This window comes from Dromiciops gliroides, chromosome 3 (genome assembly GCF_019393635.1).
Source record: "Dromiciops gliroides isolate mDroGli1 chromosome 3, mDroGli1.pri, whole genome shotgun sequence".
Lineage (NCBI taxonomy): Eukaryota > Metazoa > Chordata > Mammalia > Microbiotheria > Microbiotheriidae > Dromiciops > Dromiciops gliroides.
This window is the reverse complement of record NC_057863.1, coordinates 520,072,606-520,083,245: the sequence shown is the minus strand read 5'-3', so window position 1 is coordinate 520,083,245 and position 10,640 is coordinate 520,072,606.

Below are 10,640 nucleotides of genomic sequence, written 5' to 3'. Positions count from 1 at the left end.
TAGTAAGTGTCAAGTGTCTGAGGCTGGATTTTTGAATTTAGGTCCTTCTGAATCCAAGGCCAGTGCTTTATCCACTGCGCCACCTAGCTGCCCCTCTCTATTATGTATCTTGCCACTGGACCCAGATGGCTCTGGAGGAGAGAGTGAGGTTGCTTCCTTTGCATAGCCCTCCCTCACTTAAATCCAATTCACTGCAAATCATGACTTCAACCTGATGTCATGATCCTCTATGAGAATGAAGGACAAACAACAATGTACATTATAAAAAGAAAATTAGAAATCCTATATAAGGTCACAGTTTTATATTCAATTGTCCTTTTCATTCTTTGTATATAGTGAAATGTTTGTGTTTGTTGATGTTTGTCAAGCTAAAAAAACAACTAAAATAAGTTAAATGGTAAAAATATAGAAATAAAAAGTTTACAACAGAGTGGATTTGGAGGGTGTTAGTAGGAAAGATAATGAGTTCTGTTTTGGGCATGTTGAATTTTTCAGTCCTCTCAGACTTCTCATACTGGAAGAAACTTCTGTTTCTACAACTCTTGCCACTGACTGACCTACCAGAACCTCTATTTTAAGAAAAAATACCCAGGCCAACCATATGTTCGTTTCTTTCCAGGCTCCACTCCTCCCAACTCTCTGGCTTTTCTTTACTGTTTACTTCCCTCCCACCCCCACCCCCCACGTAGACACCTTCCTCTTTGAATCTCCTTTTCGGCTTCCTTTTCTGTGTTTTCTTTCCTATTAGGATATGAACTCCCTGAGCTTAAGGGTTAACTTTCTCATATATTCCCAGTGCTTAGCACAGGATCTAGCACATAGTAAGCTTTTAGGAAATTATTGTTGACTGGCTTGCTTACTTGAGATGCGTATATACTTCTAATTAGAAATATTCAATTGGGAGCTGACTGGAACTCAGGAGAGGCAGTAGGACTACAAATATACCTTTGGGGGGGCAGCTAGGTGGCGCGGTGGGTAGAGCATCAGCCCTGGATTCAGGAGTACCTGAGTTCAAATCCGGCCTCAGACACTTGACACACTAGCTGTGTGACTCTGTTAACCCCCATTGCCCCACAAAAAAACCCCCAAAAAACAAAAAAACAAAACCACAACAAAAAACCACAATAAAAAACCACAAATATACCTTTGGGAATAACTGTCATTAAGATAATAAATAATTAAACCTCTGGAAGCTTTTGAGGTCACCCATTGAGTAGAGAAAAAGAAGAAGGCCCAGGACAAAGCCTTGGGGGTATGATATGAATGATGATTCAGCAAAGGAGAAGAAGGAGGAGTAGTAAGACAGGTAAGAGGAGAGCCAAGAGCATCTACCAAAGACAATGGAGACAGCATCTTGGTAGAGTGGATGGTTAAATTGTAAGATGCTGCAGAGTGGTCAAGAAGAGTGAGTTAGAAAAAACAGCCATTAGAATTGTCATTTAGGGGGTGGCTAGGTGGTGCAGTGGATAAAGCACCAGCCCTGGATTCAGGAGTTCCTGAGTTCAAATCTGACCTTAGACACTTGAAACTTACTGGCTGTGTGACCCTGGGCAACTCACTCAACTCCCCATTGCCCTGGAAAAAAAAAAAAAAGAATTGTCATTTAAAAGATCACAGGTAACTTTGGAAAGTACAATTTTTAGTTAAGTGATGAGAGTGGAAGCCAGATTGCAAAGGGTTGAGAAGTGCATCATTGGAAAGGAAATGGAGATAATGAGTGTAGAAAATCCATCTATGGGGTTAACACTGGGACAGAGGAGAAAGAATGCTATTCTGTTACTACACATGGTCACACATAGGGCCTTGAGAGTCAGGCAACAAGCATTTAGTAAGTACTTAGTATTTTCTGGGCACTGTGCTAAGCTCTGGGGAGAAAGCAAAAACAGGGTGGGCTCAATGTGGGCCGAGAAGAGGGTTCTGGCAGGATGAATGGCTAGGTAACCTTGTTTGTACACAGCTGCTACCATGGCACCCTGAGAACAGACTCCTAAATGACTCCAGAAGTCATAGCAGCCTGGAGGCTGATGGCTTCAGCTGAATTGTACTCAAAATAGAGCAAAGAATGTGGGAGGGGTAGGTGTTTAGAAAAGGGTTTTCTCCCCCTGCTGCTTCAAAGGGCCTTTTGTTGCTCATTTTCAAGTGAGAAGAGCCAGGCAACAGATGCTATTGATGTTTAGGCCTGACTATGGGATGCCCATAAAATATCTTTGAGAGATCAGTATTAGTGTAAACTGAAAAAAAATAACTCTAATTATAGGGTACCCACTTGGGATTTATATAAGCTGGGTTTGGGGAAGAAGTGTGGACTGTGCACTGACTCTGGTTTGAAAATACTTTGCTCAGTTATAATTATACCTTTCCAAGGATTGCAGGATTTAATTTGTGCCCAGTGACTTCTAATGGAACATCAAACCCTGAAGTCTATGGTCCCATGAAAGCTTTAACAATAAGCAAATAGAAGTAATGGTATTTCAAGATATTTTGAGTTCTTTTCTTGTCCTAATATGGACAATTCTTATCAAGAATTGGCTCATTTGGAGGTGCAGTGGATAAAGCACCAGGCCTGGATTCAGGAGAACCTGAGTTCAAATTTGGCCTCAGACACTTGACTCTTACTAGCTGTGTGACCCTGGGCAAGTCACTTAACCCTCATTGCCACACCTTACCCCCCCAATCAAAAGAATTGGCTCATTTATGTTAAGCTGACTTTTTAATATAACAATGATATATTAAAATGGTATTCATTTCTTCTAGGGCAAGGATCAGTCAATCAATCAATAAACATTTATTAAGGGTCTACTATGTGCCCAGTACAGTATTAAATTCTGTGGATTCAAGAAAGAGGCAAAAGATATTCCCTGCCCTCAAGGAGCTCACAATTTAGTGGAAGAAGCAGGCAGATAATATGTACTAAAAAACTATATAAAGGATAAATAGGAAATAATTAACAGAAGGAAGATACTAGAATCAATTATCCTGCAACATTTCTTGTTGCATTTAGCATTTATATAACCCCATAAGGGTATTTTCTATACTCACTTGTATTTATAATTTATATTTTTATAATAATTTATGAATTTATAACTTAAGAGAGTTGCTGGGAAGCATCAGGAGGTTAAGGAAATTGCCCATGGTCAAAGAGCTTAATATGTGTCAAAAGCACGATTTGCACCCATGTCTTCCTGCTTCCAAAGCTAGCTATCCATTCATGACATCACACTGCTTCTGAAAAAGCCAGCAGAATGAAGGGAATGCTTGAAATGTGCTTCACAGAATGCATCATTTATGATATCATCCCATACATATTCTTTGAGTGAGTCCTGTACTCATACACACATATATACACACATAAACATACATACATACACACATCTGACGTGACTGCAGTGTCAAAGTAGGGTATCATTATGGCCCTTTCTGTTTTGTCAGGTCACCATTAGAATTGTTGAATTGAATCACAATGACCTTGGCCTACTTTACGAAGTGTCAGAGAAAGAGACAATCAACAGATATTTATTAAATGCCTATGCATTGTGTTGGGACCTGGAGATACACAGTAAATAAATCTAATTTAAGTCCTGTTCTCAATTTACAAAGTAATGACATACATGTCAGAGAATCAGGTTCATTAAATGCTGTTTAGTATGTGGTCTATTATTACATTCATGTAGCGGCTTTCCAGGTTTCTTTTATAAAATTTTAAATTTATCTGCTACTTTTTTTTTTTTTTTTTGTAAACAGATTCTTAGCCAGAAAAAAGCCATGTTTGAGAAGCAGCTATAAACCCATCTGCACTGGGGACAGCTTAAATGCCTACCCATAACTAGGGTGGTTTTGTTTATTCTTTATTTCAACAAAGACAAATATAGTTACCTACTTTTTTGCCTTTTAAGGTAACAATACAACTCTACACATAAAAATCCCATTGCGGCTACAGAAGAAACAAAATGTCCTTTTTTTGTTCATTCATTTGACAAATGGTTTATGCTCACTACAAAGAGATTGTCTTTGAATGTTCACATTAAATTCTCTAAATATAGTTTATACAGAATCATTAAAAGTGGGATCAATAATTCTAGCTCCTGGGGCAGCTAGGTGGTGCAGTAGATAAAGTACTGGGCCTGGATTCAGGGGACCTGAGTTCAAATCCAGCTTCAGACTCTTGACACTTACTAGCTCTGTGATCCTCGGCAAGTCACTTAACCCTCATTGCCCCGCAAAATAATAATAATAATAATAATAATAATTCTAGCTCCTTCTCATATTTATACCTTACAATTTCCTCACAATAATCTCCAGAGACATAAGTAGAGTAAGTATTTTTATCTCTGTTTTACAGAAGAGAAAACTGAAATTTTGAGAGATTAAATGACTTTCCCACAATCAAAAATCTGGCAAAATGTTTGAGGCAGGATTCAAACTCTGCTCTCAAAAGCCCAATTCTTTTGAGTCTACCACTCTGTCTTCCCAGTATATCATGCTAATAGAATGGATGGCACAGTGGATAGAGTGTTGGGTCTGGAGTCAGGAAAACCTGAGTTCATATCCATCCTCAGACACTTACTAGTTGTGTTACCTTGTGAAAGTTATTTCTTCTTCAGTTACCTTAATTGTAAATGGAGCTAATAATAGCACCTACGTGTCACAGGTTGTTATAAGTACCAAATGAGGTAATAGTTGTAAAAGCACTTAGCAGAGTGCCTGGGACATATGTTTTTGTTCAGTCAGTTTTCAGTCATGTCTAACTCTTTGTGACCTTATTTGGGGTTTTCTTATCAAAGATAGTAGAATGGTTTGCCGTTTTCTTCTCCACTAATTTTACAGATGAAGAAATTGAGGCAAACGAGGTTCAGTCATCTGACCAGGGACATACAGCTAGTATCTGAGGCTGGATTTTACCTGAGGAAGATGAGTCTTCCTGACTCCAGGCCAGGCACTCTATCCACTGTATCACCTAGCTGTCCCCTATACATTTTACAATGAATCAATGTTAAGATATTGTCTAAGGGGGCAGCTAGATGGCGCAGTGGATAGAGCACTGGCCTTGGATTCAGGAGTACCTGAGTTCAAATCCGGCCTCAGACACTTAACACTTACTAGCTGTGTGACCCTGGGCAAGTCACTTAACCCCCATTGCCTTACTAAAAAAAAAAAAAAAAAGATATTGTCTAGTATAGTATTTATGTGCTCTTGAGTATTCATTGAATTTGAATATCTGTGCAATGCTAAATTTATCCCTTCATGACTTTGGTCACAACTCTCCCAATTCTTTTCTTTTTTTCAGGGCAATGAGAGTTAAGTGACTTGCCCAGGGTCACACAGCTAGTGAGTGTCAGGTGTCTGAGGGCAGATTTGAACTTAGATCGTACTAAGTCCAGGGCTGGTGCTTTATCCACTGCACCACCTAGCTGCCCCCCCCCCCAATTCTTTTCAATGTTGAGGATTTGGTTCTTAAGGAGTTTCCTATACTCACTGTGGAGGTTCACCTACGTTGGTTGACAAAAGTGAGTGCCATCTTTCCTATTGTTCTCAGAAAATGAGATATTTCTCTCACTTAGTTCTGCCTACATTCCTAGGAATGTGTGGACTTGTGGACCTATCCAATCAGAACTTGGCTCTTTGCCACCAACTACTGAACTTGTTCTATTTCAGAAAATCATGCTCACATGACCTAGCTGGTGCTCTACAAGAGCTGACAAACTGCTTTGATACTTTATACAATTATTTCTATGCTTACTACAGAAGTGATAAGCAAAGAGGTAGTATATAACAACTAGCATATCTTGCACAATAAGACAATAAAACATCTACCAAGTGGTTGCATGCTGGCTGTTATTCTAAACTTTCAAACCTCCTTGGTATAAAAACTACTTAGAAGAGTTTGAAATACACATTTTAAGAGAGCTTAGTCCATAAAAGCTTCACCCTTATAAACAAGTGAAACGGTCCTGTTCTTATGGGAGGAGAAAGCAAAAGAGAATGACTTGAGCCAAATGAGGAAAAGGAAATTGCAAAAGTGATTAGGAAAGTTGGACTAGTAAAGAAAATCAGAGGCTGAATTTGGAAAGAAGCAATTTGGAAGAAGCTGAAAAAAATTGAGAAGAAAACAATCAAATTCTGCATTCCATAAGAGAAGGCTGAGGGAGGATCAAGATCAGATAGGATGAAGGAAGATTAGTGAGTAAGAGCTGATGAAGACTCAGAAAGAAAAAGAAGGTAGTTGGCAAGACTATGCAAGACAAGTACAACTAGGTAGCTCATTGGATAGAACACTAGGTTTAGAATCAGGAAAATTCATTTTTCTGAGTTCAAATCCAACCTGTAACTCTTACTACCTGTGTGACCTTGGGCAAGTCACTTAACCCTGTTGGCCTGTTACCTCATCTGTAAAATGATCAGGACAAGGAATTGGCAAACTACTCTAGTATCTTTGCCAAATGCAATCATGAAGAGTCAGGCACAACTGAAAATGACTGAAAAACAAGTTGGCAATACAAGGCAAGGTAGATGAGAAAAGATAAATGGAAACTGAATTGAGCTATCAAGTTATTTAGAGGTGATAATTGGCTGTAAAAGTTTTACACTTATGGTTGAGGTGCAATAATCCCCAAGTAATTCAAACAAAAAAAGGCTGAAAATAGATATTATGGAAGGTGGGGAGACCGTAAAGTGCCTTGTTTTAAATGCAATATTTGTATTTTTGACACAGGAAAATTATTGTTATCTGTGTTCTAAATGTATGCTGATCTCCTTGAAACAGGATAGATGGTGAAGAGAGTTCTTACAATACCTCTCCACACTCCAGGTTGTGAGAAAGCGTGCCATGTTTAAGGGAAGCTTCACTATGTGTGTCTCAGGAGGAAGAGGGGAGGGGCAGAATCTCAGGTGGAGTTAGAGAGTGGAAAAGTGCTTACAGAGAGGAGAAAGGAAAGGAAAAGAAGAAAGAAAAGGAGAATACTTAAAAGTTAAAATTTAAGGCTCTTTTAGAAGGGGAGCAAGCTAGGTGGTCTGAGGAGGAAACAGCTGCTTACTCTCCAAAGAAACATAATTGACTTCTGGGTTCTCAGAGAGAAGGTTGAGGGAGGATCAGGATCACACAATATAAAGGAAAATTAGGGAGTAGGACCTGCTGAAGACTCAGATAGGAAAAGGAGAAGGTAGTGGGCAAGACACGGCCAGGTAAATGAGGGAAAAGATACCAATCTTAATAGTATAATGGAGGGGCAGCTAGGTGGTGCAGTGGATAAAGCACCGGCCCAGGATTCAAGAGGACCTGAATTCAAATCCAGCCTCAGACATTTACTAGCTGTGTGACCCTGGACAAGTCACTTAACCCTAATTGCCTCACACACACACAAAAAAAGTGACACACTCCAAAAACAAAAAGGAAGGAGATAATTGCCTGTGTATATCCCCCCAAGGAAGATACCATTAAAAAATGAAATAGAGGTGGAGATACCTAGAAGTACACAAGCAAAGAAATCAGTAGCATAATCCCTGGCCTTAAATGTCTTTCCACATATGAATCCAAAGTTTAGGCAATAAAAGAGAAAAACTCAAAGTCCTACTGCCAATTTAACCTCATAGGTATCACTGAAACTTGAATTAACGAAGCTCATGACTGCAGTATGATAGGTATGCCTTAGTTTAAAACAACAACAGCAACAACAATGATAGTTAAAAGGGGTTGGAAGTGGGGTAGTATTGAAAATTGTGAAAGAACAGTCATAGGAAGAAATTAAGGACTGGAAAGGGAAAGCATGGTGGAATACATTTAAGTTAAGGTCAATAGGAGAAAGAGAAGTGATTTTTATCTTTAGAGCATCCTTCAGACAACCTAGACAGAAAGAGAAAAAGAGATGAAAATTTGGGGCAACAGGTCACAACCCTGGAATTAATAGTAATGGTGGGGACTTCAATTATCTAGCCATCAGAGCAACCAATAATAGATATGGCTTTAAAAACATGGAAGAGCCAACAACCGGAAATTCTGTTCTGGAAATTATTCTTACTAATAGAGAGAAATTGGTTTTCTGGAATAGAAATGATAGGAATTCTAGGAAATGAGAACTCTCCTCCTAAACTTCAGGAAAGAGAAAGGGAGGAAATTCAGTCACTGTCTAACATCACCTTAGATTTTGGGAAAGAAGGTTTCTAAATTTTCAAATGAAAGATGAGTAGGATCCCACAGACAAATTCTATAGGAAAAGTCAGGTCTGAAGGGATGGGAGATATTCAAGAATGAAATTCTATAGACAAAACAGGAAGCAATTCTAATGAAAAGCAAAAATGATATTTATCTGAATAGAATTAATCAAAACAATTTACCAAGAAACAGATTTTGAAAAGAAATGTACATGATAATTAACATTCATATAGTGCTTACTATGCATCAAGCCTTGTGTGCTAAGCACTTTACAATTATTATCTGATTTGATCCTTACAACAGCCTTGGGAAGTAGGTGATATTATTATCCTCATTTTACAGATGAGGAAGATGATGCAAATAAAAGTCAAATGACTTGCCCAGGGTCACACAGCTAGTAGGTATATGAAGCTGGATTTGAAAGGTTATCTTCTTCTTCTTCTTTTTTTTTTTTTTTTGGTGAGGCATTTGGGGTTAAGTGACTTGCCCAGGGTCACACAGCTAGTAAGTGTCAAATGTCTGAGGCCAGATTTGAACTCAGATCCTCCTGACTCCAGGGCCGGTGTTCTATCCACTGTACCACCTAGCTGCCCCCAAAAGGTTATCTTCTTGACTCCAATCTCACCTCTTTATCCAGTGTGCTACCTTTGTTGTTCAGTTGTTTCGATCTCTTCGTGACCCCATTTGTGTTTTTTTTTGACAAAGATAATGGAATGGTTTGCCATTTCCTTCTTCAGCTCATTTTACAGATGAAGAAACTGGAGGCAAAGAGGGTTAAGTGATGTACCCAGTGTCACACAGCTAGTGTCTGAAGTCTGATTTGAACTCAGGAAGAGGAGACTACCTGGCTCCAGGCCCAGCATTCTATCCACTGATCCACTTAGGTGCTCAGGGGGCATGATAGCTGAATTAGAATACTATCTTTGAAGGGCTGTAAGTCTTTCAGCAGAAAGATTAGACTTCTTTTTGGCCCTAAAGGCAACACCAGTCTCAAAGGGTAGAAGGTGCAATGAGGCAATTTAGACTTGATATAAGGAAAATACTTCCTAACTGTTCTAAAGTAGAAAGGGCTCTTTCAAGAGGTGGTAGGGTCACTGACTTTGGAAGTCTTCAATCAGAGACGACTAGTCCTTTGTTGGTTATGGTACAAAGAGGATTCCTTCTGAGTATGGGTCTGACTAGAGGGCCACTGAAGTCCCTTCAAAATCTTAAAATCAGTGAAAATTTTCATCCTGACTCATGTATTCAGCAAGGTCAATCTTTAAATGAGGACATAGTAACCATGGAAGGTTGCTAGACCTGGATTTCAGTATCATGGATGGACTAAGGATCTGATTAGATGTGGGAGAAAACGAGGAAATAGTAAAGGTTGAAATCAAAAGCTAGTCATCTTAAAAGAGATTGGTTCTCTGAGGGAATAGGAATAAGAAGAAATGGATCCCAGCATATAGGGTATAGTTCTAGGGCAGGGGCAAATACAAGAGAAATTAAGGGGTTTAAAAATTAACAAAATCTTCAAAACACCAAATGTCTGGACTATTTACCCAGAAGAATTCCTTTTTAAAAATGGCAATTCCTTCTAATAGGGTATACAGGAGAAGAACAGATTAAGGCATCATCACCTGGGAAGCAAAGTACCTGGGTGTCGCAGAAGTCCTGCTACTAGTACTATCTATAGTATCAGGAATAGACCTGTCAGTCTCACAGCAAGAGCTGGGTCTGGAACTGTGCAAGGAGACAGAGGGAGCCAAAGCCTTGTAATAGGGGGCAACATGACCGATGCCCTGGCCACAGCATCCTTGTGCAAACTAACTTCCAAAATTCAATTAGTAAATTCAGTTTAGCACATGTGAAAAATATCACTCCAACAACTTCCGGAACTCAGTGTTAGTGATGTGTCAAAGGCCCATTTATTGTCATTCTCACGAGAATGGGTTACCCGTCATGTAGTGAACAACAAAATGAAGGTTCGCAGTGCAGGTCTTTTTATCTCCTAACGTGACTGGCCCCTCCCCTTCTTCACCAATTACTCAAGGATTACAATCCACATGCCAAAAACTAGCTAATCAGAACACATTATTTCTTAGCCAATGGGGGTGGTGATAAAGGGACAACTGTTCAACTCCTCTCCCACATGGACAGAGATCAGGAGCAGATCTAATTGTAACCTGCTTAGGGTTTCCCTGAATCATGTGATTTTGTTTGCTGGGGGGGGGGGCGACATTTTCCTCAAAGAGATCTGGATTGAAAGGAGCCCAATTCCCATTTCCTCACAACATGGCAATTATTATTCACATCTGTCAACATATCTTGCTTTGTATTGATTGTTTTAAAAGCTTTAGGAAAACTAAGATATTTACCTCAAAAAACCCTGAAGAGAAAAAAATATTAAACTTCTAAATGGGCAGCTAGGTGGCGCAGCGGAGAGAGCACTAGGTTTGAAATCAAGAAGACTCATCTCCACAAGTTCAAATCTGGCTTCAGATACTTCCTA